Here is a 13,640-nt window from a genome sequence, read left to right as displayed (position 1 = left end):
AGCCCTCAGCAGAGCAAGATCCTGCCTAAATAAATAAACAAATAAAATGAAGGTAGTACCTTGTTGACTCTCCACACAACCTTGGGAATTAGGTACTATTATCATCACCACCACCACTGAAAAACTGAGATTAGTGGTTAGCTCCCATCTGCCAGTTGATATTGCCAGAGTTGGAACTCAAGGCTGTCAAACTGCACACTGGTTTTTCCAGGCTTTTCTTAGCAGATACAGAGGTGACTGTTGTAAATGCACTCAAAACAGTGGGACCTGGGAGATACTCTGTCCCTGTCCATTTACATTATAATCCAGCCCTATACTATCCTCGTGCAAGTACAACCAAGATGGAGCAGGCAACGGGATGTCTCTGAGCGGGTGGGGAGCTCCCAGGCTGGGTCTTAGTTGAGATCTAGGAGGAGGACTTTTCCTCCTGCTCCTGGGGATGTGGACACTATTGTTTTGTTCATTTGGTTTTTGGTGTTGGGGATCTAGCCCAAGTCCTTGCGCATGCTAGACAAGTGCTCTTCCACTGAGCTGCACCCCAGCCCAGTGTCAGCACTATTTAAAGCCCATCAGTTGCCCTTCCTCTCACCCTTGGGGACTGAGGAGCCAAGGAGTATCTACTCTGGTCTTTGAACGTTTATGGAATGCCTACTGTGAGCTAATTAGGGGCTCAGCAGAGGATAGATATTCCCAGAAGGGGGTACAATGTGCAATTGAGGTAAGTCACAGGAATGGAGAGCCCCAAGGAGGAGTAAGGAGTTAGGCAAAGGCAGAAACTGCATCTCCCATCTAAAGCTAGCAAGCAAAACAGAACACAGCACGGCACATGTAATCCCAGTTTTTTGGGAGATTGAGTCAGGAGGATCACAAGTTCAAGGCCAGCCTGAACAATTTAGTGAGATTCCGTCTTAACTAAAATTTATCTATCTATCTATTTATTTATTTATTGGGAATGAAACCCAGAGGTGCTTTACCACTGGGCTATATCCCCAACCCTTTTTATTTTACATGGGGTCTCACTAAGTTGCTGAGGTTGGCATTGAACTTGTGATCCTCCTGACTCAGCCTTCTGAGCCACTGGGATTACAGGCGTGCACCACTACAACAGGTAAAATAAAATTTAAAGTAGAGCTGGGGATGTAATGACAGAGCGTTTGCCTAGCAAGCATGAGGCCTTAGGTTCAATCCCCAGTGGGGGTTAGGGGGCTGGAAAATTCTGAGAAGGAAAGGAATTCAGTGTGGCTGGAGTGCCAAATGGAAGAGGAAGTTCCAGATAAAGCTGAGGTCAACCCTGCTGGGTCTTGCGGGACATTGGGAAGGATTTGTGATTTTATCCTAAACGCTGTGGGAATCCTAAGAGATCTGACAGGTTCAGATTTACATTTTTAAAGATTTGCTGGGGCTGAAGTGTGGAGAAGCGAGAAGCGGGAGGGGGACGGGCCAAGTTGATGACGGGAGACTAATTAGGCTACTGCTGATTTGCAGGTGAGAGCTTGCAGCAGTGGAGCAGGGTCTGTGTTCTGGATGGTCTGGGTGACCTGTGCCCAGCAACTTTTAGTGGGCACCTGATGTATACACTAGGGGAGAGGAGGTGAACAGTGATGTTGCCCCTCCAAAAGCACCCAGCTGGTGGACAGGCAGGATACCCAGCCAACCCCAGTGGAGGTGGGAGAGCCACAAGGAAACACGTTCGTTCTTTTCTTTCTTTCAATTGAATCCAGGGATGCCCTACCACTTCGTTGAGGCAGGGTCTCACTAACTTGCTAAGGTGGGCATCGAACTTGGAATCCTCCTACCTCAACCTCCCCAAGTGTAGGGATTACTAGCATGTGACACCACACCCTGCTCCAGGGAAGTATTGGCAAAGTTTAACTGAAGTATTGGCAGAGTGCTCTGGGACTACAGAATGCAGACGCTCGCTCATTTGAACAGGGAGGCTGTGGGGAAACTTGTGGAAGAGGCAGTCTTACCTTGGGCTTCCAGGGCCAGTGAATTCCCATAGCTGAACCATAGTTATATAGTCTATAAAGTGGGATTACTTTATACCTGGCCACTGTGCCTGCCCTGTCTCCCTAGAGATGGTTGTAGTGCAGAGGATCCAAATACATTTGGCCTTTGCTTGTTGTAAGGAGAGAATTCTCATTGTCCTCTAACTTGGGTGCACATGCACACACACACACAAATGGGTGAGTGTTTGGGCTCCTATGTGCACTCAACTTGTCTAGCCTTTATGAAAACCAGCTCTGCCTTCTCCCTTATGAAAAACAGTTCTCAGAATGTGGGGAGCAGAGTTGTCCTCATTCCCCGGTAGCATGCTCTTCCTTCCCCCCAGGACTGGCATTTTACCAAGGATTTGACCAAACACTGTACCCAGCACAAAGGAGCTGCTCAGTAAACATCTGCTGAATGAATGATGGCTGAATGTGTGAATGAATGCTTTGTTGACGTAATAATTACATGAATGAGCAGATAGATGGATGAAAAAGCAGACTTGGGGACAATAAGTGAAGGATGAATAAAGAATGGACAAAAAAAGTGGACAGTAGGTGGTGAATGTTTGTAGCCAATCAAGGTTCTAGGTGCAGAACTGCAAGTGTTGATGTGGGGCTCATTAAGGGGGCTGGAAGAGGGTTTAATCACATGGGGCCTCCATTTGGTGCTTTGAAGTCAGGCCAGAATCCTGAGGATGACAGCCAGGTAGGTGTCCAGGCAACAGCTGTAGCGCCAGGCTGCTTAGGACCCAGCTCTGTACTGGGTATTTCCAAAGCTGGAGTCCTGTCCCTGAGTGTTCTTATCAATCCAGGTCTCAGTGTGACCTGACCCTTCAGCCTGGGATCCACTGGTGTGCCTCCTCAGGCCAGCCCTGGCCCACTCTGGGGTCCAGTTGCTCCATCAGTTCTCTAAAAGGGACCCGTGCCACATGGTGACTGGCCATGTGGCCCACCTTTGGAAATGAATTGACAACCTGACATGCCCAGTCCCAGAAGATGCCAAAGCTAGGTCATCTGTCTTCACTCAGAAAGGATACCAAGGATTCCTCCCCCCTGCATTGTGTGTTTCAGTGTATGAAAGATGTCCTTCTCCACGAAGTGGGTGAAGCAGGGCAGGAATGCCTTCTAGTGTAAAGGAGCCTTTGCTGCTGGCCATGCCTGTCACCCCAGTCACTCAGGAAGCTGAGGCAGGAGGACTGCAAGTACCAGGCCAGCCTGGACAAATTAGTGAGGCTCAAAAATTTTGAAAGGCTTGGGGATGTAGCTCAGCAGAAAAGTGATTGCCTAGTGTGATGAGGCCCTGGGTTCAATTCTCAGCTCCACAAAATAATAATATTAATAATTGTTAATTAAAAATAAATATATAGTAGCTGTCACCATCACTCTGTCACACTGTGCTGTGGTTTCATGGCAAGTATCACTCTCTGAAAGTGTCACACTTATCAGCTTTCTTGCCTGTCTCTCCATTGGAATGGAAGCCTTATGAAGGAGGACGGGGTCATGTGCTGTCCACTGCTCCCTCTCTGGCAACGAGAATGATGCCTGACCCTTACAAAGTGGCAAGTTTTATCAAATGCCTGGGTCAAAGAATAAAGAGGAAGCTGCATGGATTATTGTAATCCAGTTAACAGCCCTGCAATCCTGAGCAACGGGCACTTTTCCTGCATCACTACAACCCTGTAAGAGAAATGTCACTCTCCCCATATTGCAGATCAGGAACCTGAGGCCCAGAGAGAGGAACAACCTGCCACAGGCACAGAGCTACTGAGCAACAGAGTTAGGTTTTAGACCCATGTCTGTCAAACTGCAAAGTCCGTGTTTTTAACCATTCCACCCTCACCAACCAGCACCCAGCCAAGTGAGGTAGCAGCCACTGAAGTTGTAAATTGGCATTCAGATATATTGTATGATTACATTTGTATGCAGTATAGACAAATATGTAGAGACAGAAAGTAGATTAGCAGTTTGCTTGGAGCTGGGGAGAGAGGAAGTTGGGAGGAGCTGTGGGGAGGTGATGGCTAATGGTTCTTTCTTTTTTGGAGTATGGGGGGATTGAACTCAGGGGTGTTCTACCACTGAGCTACATCCTCAACCCTTTTTATTTTGAGACAGGACTAAATTGCTGAAGCTGGCCTTGAACTTGCTATCTTCCTGCCTAAGCCTCCAGAGTGCCTGGGATTACAGAGTGCACCACTGTGCCCAGCAATCGGGCTTCTTTTAAGAGTGATGGAAATGTTGTAAAATTGAAGGTGGTGATGGCACACAGTTCTAAATATACTATGAACCATTGAATTGTATGCTTTCAGTGGGCAAATTGTATGCCATGTGAGTTACATCTCAATAAAAGTGTTGTTTAAAAAAATAATTGGAGCCAGCTTGGCACAGTGGCGCACATCTGTAATTCCAGTGGCTGGGGAGGCTGAGACAGGAAGATATTTCAAAGCCGGCCTCAGCAATAGCGAGGCACTAAACAACTCAGCAAGACCCTGTCTCTAAAAAAATAAAAATATAGGGCTGGGGATGTGGCTCAGTGGTTGAGTGCTCCTGAGTTCAATCCCCAGTACCTAATAATAATAATAATAATAATAATAATTGGAGGGGCTGGGGATGTGGCTCAAGTGGTAACGAGCTCGCCTGGCATGCGTGGGGCGCTGGGTTCGATCCTCAGCACCACATTAAAAAATAAAATAAAGATGTTGCGCCCACCAAAAACTGAAAAATAAATATTAAAAAAAATTCTCTCTCTCTTTAATAATAATAATAATAATAATAATTGGAGCTCAAGAATCCCACCTCTGCCACTTACCTACTAGTTATGTGAGGTCACATCTCTGAGCCTCAGTTTCCTAACCAGTAAAATGGGAAAAATAAATGTCTCATGGGTTTTCTGAGGATTAAATGAGATAATATTAGTATTCCCATTTTTGTCAAGGAAGAAGCTTAGGCCTGGAGAAGGAAAGTGACTTGGTGCAGACAGGACAGCTGGCTGGTGACAGGTGAGAGACTCAGGCCTAGGTCTCTTGTCAGTTCCTTGTCTTTTAGAATTATCTAGACTGGATCAATGTGCGCCCCTCCCACTTCACCACCCCCACTATGTACTGTCTTCCATCTTCTCTTGGGCTCTGGGACCTGTCTCCCCACTGTCCATGTCCAGAGCAGGTGGGGGTCACATGTTCCCCCCAGAGCACAGGCCGCCCTTTTCCCCAACCCCCACCATGCTCCTCTCCTGGGGCCATGATGCTGTCTTGCTTTTGCTTGTAATAAAGAAAATATCTCAGCTACCCTTCCATGGTTGCTTGGCAACCCCAAGGGGGGTTGGGAGGGAGCAAAGGGGAGGAGGGAAGGGGAGGACTCTGGAGCCAATCTGGAGACAAAGAGTAGGATTTGGGTGACATGGAGCCTGTTCTTAGTGCTAACCTGGCCTGGCCAGGGCGGTGGGTGGGGGTGGGGGCTTGCTCCCACCCCAGGGTCTCACACCAATAAATATGGATTAGGGAAATGGGCAGAGTTTTTCCCACGGGCCTGAAAGGCCACATCTGACCTTTCTATCTCCTTTATGTACCAATGTGACAGTCAGAGAGAGCAAAGAGCAGGACCCCCTGAAACGCCTCCCCATGGCCTTCTGACTTGGGGAAACTTTTCACCCTCCTCCTTCCCCTGGCCCCAGACCAGGTCACAGCCCCTCCTGGGCCCTGTCCTGGGGATGATGAGGAAGCTGGTTTTCAGGTGGGCATCAAGAGCTTCCAATGGCAGTGTCCAGCTCAGGCCCTGCCAGTCATCCTGGCACGGAGCCAGGTGGTGAGGCCGTACCAGTGTGTCGAGGTCCTCCTGCTTCCTGAGCCAGTCATAGTTCCAATTGTACCCTCCTGCCCCTTAGACTGCAGCCTCCTCCAATCCCTTGTCCACCCCTTTTCTACCTTCTGAATTTATTTCCCTCTTCTCCATCCCCCTATTTTCCCTTTCTTCTCAGGAGTGGTCCCCTCTTCCCCAGTCCCCCATGCAGTTGAGAAGACTTGTGGCTGCTGTGTTCCTGCAGCAAGGATGGCAGGGAGCTCTGTGAAGGAGGGAGGGTGGGCGGTGATCTCTCTCCCTGGTGCCCTGGCTTGCTGCTGGCCGCCGGCCTGGGGTGGGGATAGGCCAGTCTGAATGGAGTCAGTGTGGAGAGAGGAAAAGCAAACACCACAATGTGGGCCCCACCGGCCTGGGGGTGTGGTGGGGGAATGGAGCAGGGATCTGGGTCTTCTTAGCCTTTCCATAGGCCCTCTCCCTACTCCTGAGTAGTGCCTCCTTGGACCCTTGGCATAGTGTCCACAGGAGAGCGGGGCTAGGGTTTGGTGATAAGCCTTCTAGGAGATACCCTCACTCAAATCTTTCCCTGTCCCTCACCCACCCCCAGGCCAGTGCCCTTCCTGTCCAAAGATGCCAGGAAAATCTGGGCCTGGGAAGGGCTGGCCCAGTACCTGAGGGCTGCCTGACTGGCTCTCCTCAGCCACAGGAACTGGGCAGGCAGTCACCTTGTGTTAGAGACACCCCAGCAGTGCCATCTACCTCCAGGGCAGAGGGGAACCCCAAGATGCTCTCCCCAGGTAAGTGCCCCTCTGGCCACAGCCAGGAAGTGAGGGAGGGAGAGGCTGACCTTGATGGGTTTTTTCAGGACACCCCACAAGCTCTGAGTCCCAAGATATATGGCATTTTCTGTTGGACTATCTTATCCTCTGTCTGTGGCTTGTGTGTCACTCACAGGTGTTTTGGTAAAGGGAGCTGAAAGGATGTTTGGAGAATCTAGAGGAAAACCCTGGGAATGAGGGCAGGTGGGAGGGACTGGAGCCCAGGTTGTAGGACTCCTGGATTCCAAACCACTTTTTTTTTTTTTTTTTTTTTTGAGATAGAGTCTCACCATGTTGCCCAGGCTGGCTTTGAACTTCTGAATTCCAGTGTTGCTTCTGCCTTAGCCTTTCTGATAGCTGGGACTGTAGTCACATGCCACAGCACTCTGCCCAAACTGACTTTGATTAGACTTGGTGAAATCAGAGGCTGCTTTAACACTTTGGAATCTAAAAGACTTTTGGAATGAACTCGGAGAGTTCATCCTGGATGAACAGCAAATCAGTGGATGTGATGTTCAAACCAGTCAGGCCCCTTGACACACTGAGGCTAGTACCGTTTGCGCTGTGGTCATCACCCCTGGCCACCTTTATCCCTCCCTTTCCGGACAGACAGTTTTGCCCTTTTGGACTTAGGAGGCTGGTTGCTCTGGGCGTGGTAGTGCACATCTGTGGTCCCAGTGACTTGGCAGGCTGAGGCAGAAGGATCACAACTTACAGAGACGCTGTCCCTAAATAAATAAATAAATAAATAAAGGGGGGATGGGATGTATCTCAGTGGTAGAGCACTCCTGGATTCAATCCCCAGTATCACAGGAAAGAAAGAAAAATAATAAGGGCTGGTTGTGGGTAGAAGAGGAGCAGGGTCTGAACAGCACCTCAAGTCCTCTCCCTTTCTGTCCCTGCCCTGGCACCATACCCTGGAAAGAGCCTGGAAGCCAGAGCAATCACTGCTGGGCCTCAGAGTAGCTAGTCTCCTCTGATCCTCCCTGGGGATTCAGGATTGGCCTTTGCTTACAAATCCCAGAGAACAGGGACCTCTTTGCTCTGGGTGTCTAACCATGACTGCATGCTACCAGGCCCCAGAGGTGCCCACTGTGAAGTGTCCCAGCCTGTGGGACCCAACTTGGGAGGATCGTGCCAAGTAGAAACAGGGTATCCACACTGTGTCAAACTCTGCTCAGAGGTCTTCCTGTACCTCCCTGAAAAGTCACCACAGTCCTACAAGTTGGGTTCAGTTTTATAGACTAGAAAACCATGGCACGAGGGTTGAAGTAACCTGTTCATGGACACACAGCCAGGAAAAGTCAGAGCTGGAATTCCAGCTCACAGCCGGGCTGGCTCCAGAGCCCCGAGCTCTTAAATGTTCTTCTACATGGCCTCTAATTCCTCAGAGGCCTGCACTGGGGGTTACTGTGTCCAGTCCACTGCGTCTGGGTGTCCACCCTGGCCAACCTCTGGGCACAGACAAGAACCAATCTAGTTTTTAAAGGCACCTGCTCCAAGGGTGGAATTCCCCCTGGGGGTAATCAGACATTTATTTATTCATAGCCTTCTGGCTGGGAGGGGAGGCCCTCCCACCCAGAACTCTCTAGTCTCAGCTGCCTCCATGCTCCTGTCCTTCCCACTGGAGTATAATCAGGAGTAAAGAAAGCAGCCTAGCCATGACAGCCTCCAAGCTGGGACCCTGGACAAGTGACTCAACTTTTTTTTTTTTGGAAGGGGGAGGGAGTTACCAGGGATTGAACTCAGGGGCACTCCACCACTGAGCCACATCCCCAGCCCTATTTTGTATTTTATTTAGAGACAGGGTCTCACTGAGTTGCTTAGTGCCTTGCTTTTGCTAAGGCTGGCTTTGAACTCGTGATCTTCCTGCCTCAGCCTTCCAAGCTGCTGGGATTACAGGCAAGCACCAGTGCACCCAGCATGACTCAACTTTTTTGAGCCTCATTTTATCAAGGTTAATTATCTACCTGCTTGTGAAGTGCATGAGGTTTAAATGATTAAAGGGACTGAAGGCCAGACAGGGCTGTCCTATCAGCACAGTGCCAGCACCTAGGAAGTACCCAGATAAAGTGGAGTATGTCCTTTCACCATCCCATGATCTTGCTCTGTTTTTGTTGTTGTTGTTGTTGGGGGGGAGACAGATTTCATGTTGCCCAGACTGGTCTCAAACTCCTGGGTTCAAGGGATCCTCCCACCTCTGCCTCCTGAATAGCTGTGACTACAGGCACTTGCCACTTGCCCAGCCATCATTATTGAAATGAAATGGGGCTGGGGTTGTGGCTCAGTGGTAGTGCGCTTGCCCAGCCATCATTATTGAAACCCTTCTGTCCACAAGATCAGAATCTCCTGCTTTAGTCTTGTACTTGAGCCTTATTACAGAAAGGGAAACTGAGGCCTGGGTGAGGAAGGACTTGCTCAGGGTCACACCGCAAACTGGTGATGGAGTGGGAAGTGGCTCTTAGGACATAGTTGGATCCCACTGTCTTTTTTCACTTCCTGCCCACCTCAGGTTATCCCCCATTGTGCCCTGAGTCCATAGCCTGGTACCCAGTTCAGCCCAGGCAGAACCCAGGAGAGAAATGGGCAGCGGTTGGTGGAATGACACTGAGGCCTGCTCATTCTCAGCCCTGGCTCTTTGTCTGCTGCTTTGTGATGGTAAGTGCTGCTCCTAAATCAGTTCTGTGACACTGTTATTGTTGCCCAGGGCGCAAAGAGTCTAAACTTTTCCCCTGAGGTCAAGAATGTGGCCGGTCCCCAAGCCGCCCAGCCCAGCGTAAGACCTGGGTGGCTGGGGGTGGGGCTGGGGCCTCACCCGAGCTGGGGCGAGATGTGGGGGGGAGGGGGTCAGCGGGAACAAAACGCTTTGAAATGCCTCCTCTCCATCACTGCCAACATTGTCCGCTGCCCGCGGGGGGCCTGGCACCGCCTCCCGGGGCTCCGGCCCCCAGCCCTGGCCAGGCCCGGCCGCATCTGAAAATGGACAGAAGGTTATTGTCCCTTCCCGCAGCCCTTTGTCTGCCCCAGTTCCAGATGTCTAGGCTGGGACCAGGGAACTGACCCATGGTGGGCAGGGGGGAGGGGACAAAGGGGAAGAGCACGGGTCACTGCATCCTGAGGGGTCGTTCCCAGACCCTGAGATCCCACCCAGCCCCAGTCAAGTCACCTTCTGGGCTGTCTTATCCCTGGGATTGTCCCTATTCCCTTGCCCTTTCCCCAGACCAGGTTCTGGCCTCAGGAGAGAAGGCACAGGGGGACAGAGTTAGAACAGGCGGCGCCCTTGGGAGATCCAGCAGATGGGCTGAATTTCAACTCTTCCCAGGTGACTGGTAACTGTGATCTTGGGCACATTGTGGTCCTCTTCCAGCCTGCTTTCCCCTGGACCAGGCTTCACTCACATATTAGGACAGAGCACCCCCCATGTACCCACTCTGTGCTGACCATGGAGGTGCTCCCTGGTGGCACTCAGATCCTTCCAGATTGTGGTTAACGGTTACTCTAGCTTTCCCACCACACCTTCTGTGTTGGGTCCTGGACTAACCACTTGCATTTTCTTATCCTTTCCACAACAAAATCAGGGATGCAGTACCCTTGTTCTTTTCTCCATTTTCCAGTTTTGGAGACTGAGAGATTGAGAAAGAAAGTCCCTTGCCCAGAGGAGGTGCTGAGCTGGAATTCTAGCCCAGGCTGACCGCAGCCACCAGGAGTAATCCGCTAATAAATACTTGGAAGGTGTTGCGCACAGCTTCTGGCACAGCGCCCAACTCAACATCCGGGAACTGGTGGGGTGTTAACTCCATCCACTGGTTTCCCCATTTCTCAGAGGCCCAGACTAGGAAAAGAGAGCCAGGGTCAGAGGGCTCAGGGAACCTTAAACAGCAATACCTGGTGTGTGTGTGTGTGTGGGGGGATGATTCCAGAGCCATCAGGATTGGCCAGATAAGCAGGTTTCAAACCCTACTCGCTGTGAGCTATGACTTAGACTCTCTATATTTTGGTTTCCTCCTTTCCTCTCCTGGAAAGTAAATATGTTCCCCACATCATGAGGTTGTTGGGAAAAGGAAATCAGGTGATGCATCTTAAGCACTCAGCACAATGGCTGCCACACATCAAACAGTTAAGGGTGGGTATTAGTACTATAATTATTCTGATAAAATTTGATGGCCCTTTGAACCTCCGCATCACCTGGGTTCACCTGAGGACAAGGCTCTGTGTGAGTAGCAAGTTAGCAGTTGTTGGGGGGGGGGGGCGGGGGATAAGATACTCCATCTTCTTGGAGTCCTTAGAAGTCCTTGGGACAGGATACTCTGTGGGTTTGGGGAAGGCAAAAAGGATGAGGCCAGGAGGTAGAAGGGCCGCCTGGGCTGGAGGAGTTAACAGCTCCCAGGCCCTGGCCCAGCAGGGCTGCCACGCTGCAGCAGAGCAACGATTTTAGCAGAGGAGCCAGGGCTACTTCCTGATGGGCAAAACAGCTGGCTGCCCAGGGAAAACAGCTGGCCTGGTCCCAGCCTCCTGAGAGCAAGGCAGAGCCTCAGAAGAGGACAGCTCCTCATATGGGGTCCTGGAAGAGGAGGGCATGACCAAGAGGGAGAGGGTAGTCCTTCAGGATGTGTGTGGGTGTTGGGTGGACCCCTGGAGATGAGAGGGGTGTGAGCAGATTCCAAGAGCAAAGGAAGGATATGCTAACTCTCAACAGTCAGGGCAGGGGTGCCTCCAGATGGGATTCAGGGGTCTCAGTCTTCCCTCAAATAGGGAAGATGAGGGACAGGGTTGCATATGGAAGACAAGCCTCTGCTCAGTCCTCTTGGAAGTGGGCTTGGAACCAGAGGTGGGGAGGGGGCCCAGGCTGGGCTCTCAGATTCCCATCAGATTCCCATCAGCTGAGCTGCACCAGGAGCAGGGCCAGGGGCTCATCCTCTGACCAGGATCCTGGGCTTCCTTGGTCACAAAGCAGGACGGGACCCAGAGAGCCCCCAACTCAGGAGCTGTGAAGCTGGCAACTGGTAAGAGCTCTATCCAAGCATCCTCCCTGCTTTGGGTCCCCACTCCTAGCCTGCTTCGCTACCAGGTCATGAGAACTCCCAACCAGAGTGCCTCTCCGGCTCTGGGGCACCTCCAGGTTGATCCTTCTCATTAGCAAGTGATACCTGGGACCTCGAATGAGGTTGGGCAAGGTAGGAAGATGGTTAATGGGGGAGTGGCCATATCCCATTTAGCCTGAGCTGCCTACCTGGGCCACTGACCTCCAAGTCCCAGCAGCCTGGCACCCCTATTTTCTCTCTGACCAAGGGGGTTCTTCTAGCCTATCTACTTAACCCTCAGGTAAGGGCTGGCCTCCAATTTGGGTGTGCCAGCCTCAGTACCCCTCTCTCTGGTAAAGGCCAGACTGTAAAACCTCTGCCAGTGAGTAGCAGACCTTGGAGCTCAGGCTCCCAGCCGGATGTGGGTATTGGGGAGGGGGCCAGTTCTTTCAGGGTCTCTAGCTTATGAAGCCAGAGTGAAGCCTGAGGTGCTGGCGCCACCATCTGGTTTGGTTCGGAACTGAAATGAGTTCTGGAGGGGCAGAAACTGAACCCAACTAGGGGTGGATAGGTCTGTTTTTTGTTTTTGTTTTTAATATTTATTTTTTAGGTGAACACAATATCATTATTTTATTTTTATATGGTGCTGAGGATCAAACCCAGTGCCTCATACATGCTATAGGCAAGCGCTCTACCACTGAGCACTACCTCAGGTGTGATAGGTCTGGTTTGGATCCTGCTCAGCAGGGTGGACCCCAACAATCATTTTTTTAAAAAATATTTATTGTTTAGTTTTCGGCAAACACAACATCTTTATTTGTATGTGGTGCTGAGGATCGAACCCGGGCCACACGCATGCCAGGCGAGCATGCTCCGCTTGAGCCACATCCCTAGCCCCCAACAATCATTTTTTTCCCCAGGCGTATACCCAACATAATCTGGATGAGGACTTAGGCCTCATAGATCAGCAATTGCAAACTTTAGCCCGAATCAGAATTACCTGAAAGGCTTTTTAAAACATTGCCGAAGGCCCGGGGTATAACTCAGTGAAAGAGCACTTTTATAGCATGTGCAAAACCCTGGGTTCAACCCCTAGTATCCCACATACGAAAAAAAACAGATTGCTTGGCATCCACTCAAAGAGCCTGATTCTCTAGGCATGGGAGGGGGGCTAGAATTTGCATTTCCAACAGTTTCCAGATGGGGCTGATGGGTCCATGCTTTAACAACTACCATAGCTTTTGAGTTTCTGTGAATTTGACTAATGTTACTCTTGAAGGGTATATTCTTATGACTATTTTGCAGAACAAATAAATGAGCATTAAATGAGACTACAGGCACTTGAGTAGCCCACCTCCATTCATGACCCAATTGTTTTTCTCTTTTTTGTACTGGGCATTGAAACCAAGGGGCACTTTACCACTGAGCCACATCTCCAGCCCTTTTTATTTTTTATATTGAGACAGGGTATCACTAAGTTGCTAAGGGCCTCACTAAGTTGCTAAGGCTGGCCTTGAACATGTGATCCTCCTGCCTTAGCCTCCCAAGTTGCTGGGATTACAGGCATGTGCCACTGTCCCTGGCCTCAATCAACCATATGTCTATGGAGAGCCTACCTGATGCCCAATGCCCATGGGTCCTGCACCAGGGGTAGGGATGAGTTGTGAATGTGGAGGATGGTCCCTGATGTAAAACTCAGAGCCAGATGAGTCTGTCATGAGCTTTCTCAACTAGAGTTCCAAAGGCAACACAAAATAAGGTCCAAAACAATGCTGGGTTTTCACATTCCACTTGCCTTTTCTGGGTCCTCTCCATTTAGTAATTAACCCACCATATTCAAGCTAGTGACAATGGCCATCCTGATTTCTTGCTCTGCCATCCACATCCAATCCCATGTGGGCTCTGCCTCCACCATACATCTTAGCTCCACCCACCAGAATTATCTCTGTGAACTGGGATCTTCCAGGTTTCATTTCTGCCCCCAGGTCCATCTCCTTTTTTTCTTTTTTCTTTAATTTATT

The sequence above is a fragment of the Callospermophilus lateralis genome, chromosome 2 (genome assembly GCF_048772815.1).
Source record: "Callospermophilus lateralis isolate mCalLat2 chromosome 2, mCalLat2.hap1, whole genome shotgun sequence".
Classification (NCBI taxonomy): Eukaryota; Metazoa; Chordata; class Mammalia; order Rodentia; family Sciuridae; genus Callospermophilus; species Callospermophilus lateralis.
Note: the sequence above shows the minus strand (reverse complement) of the source record.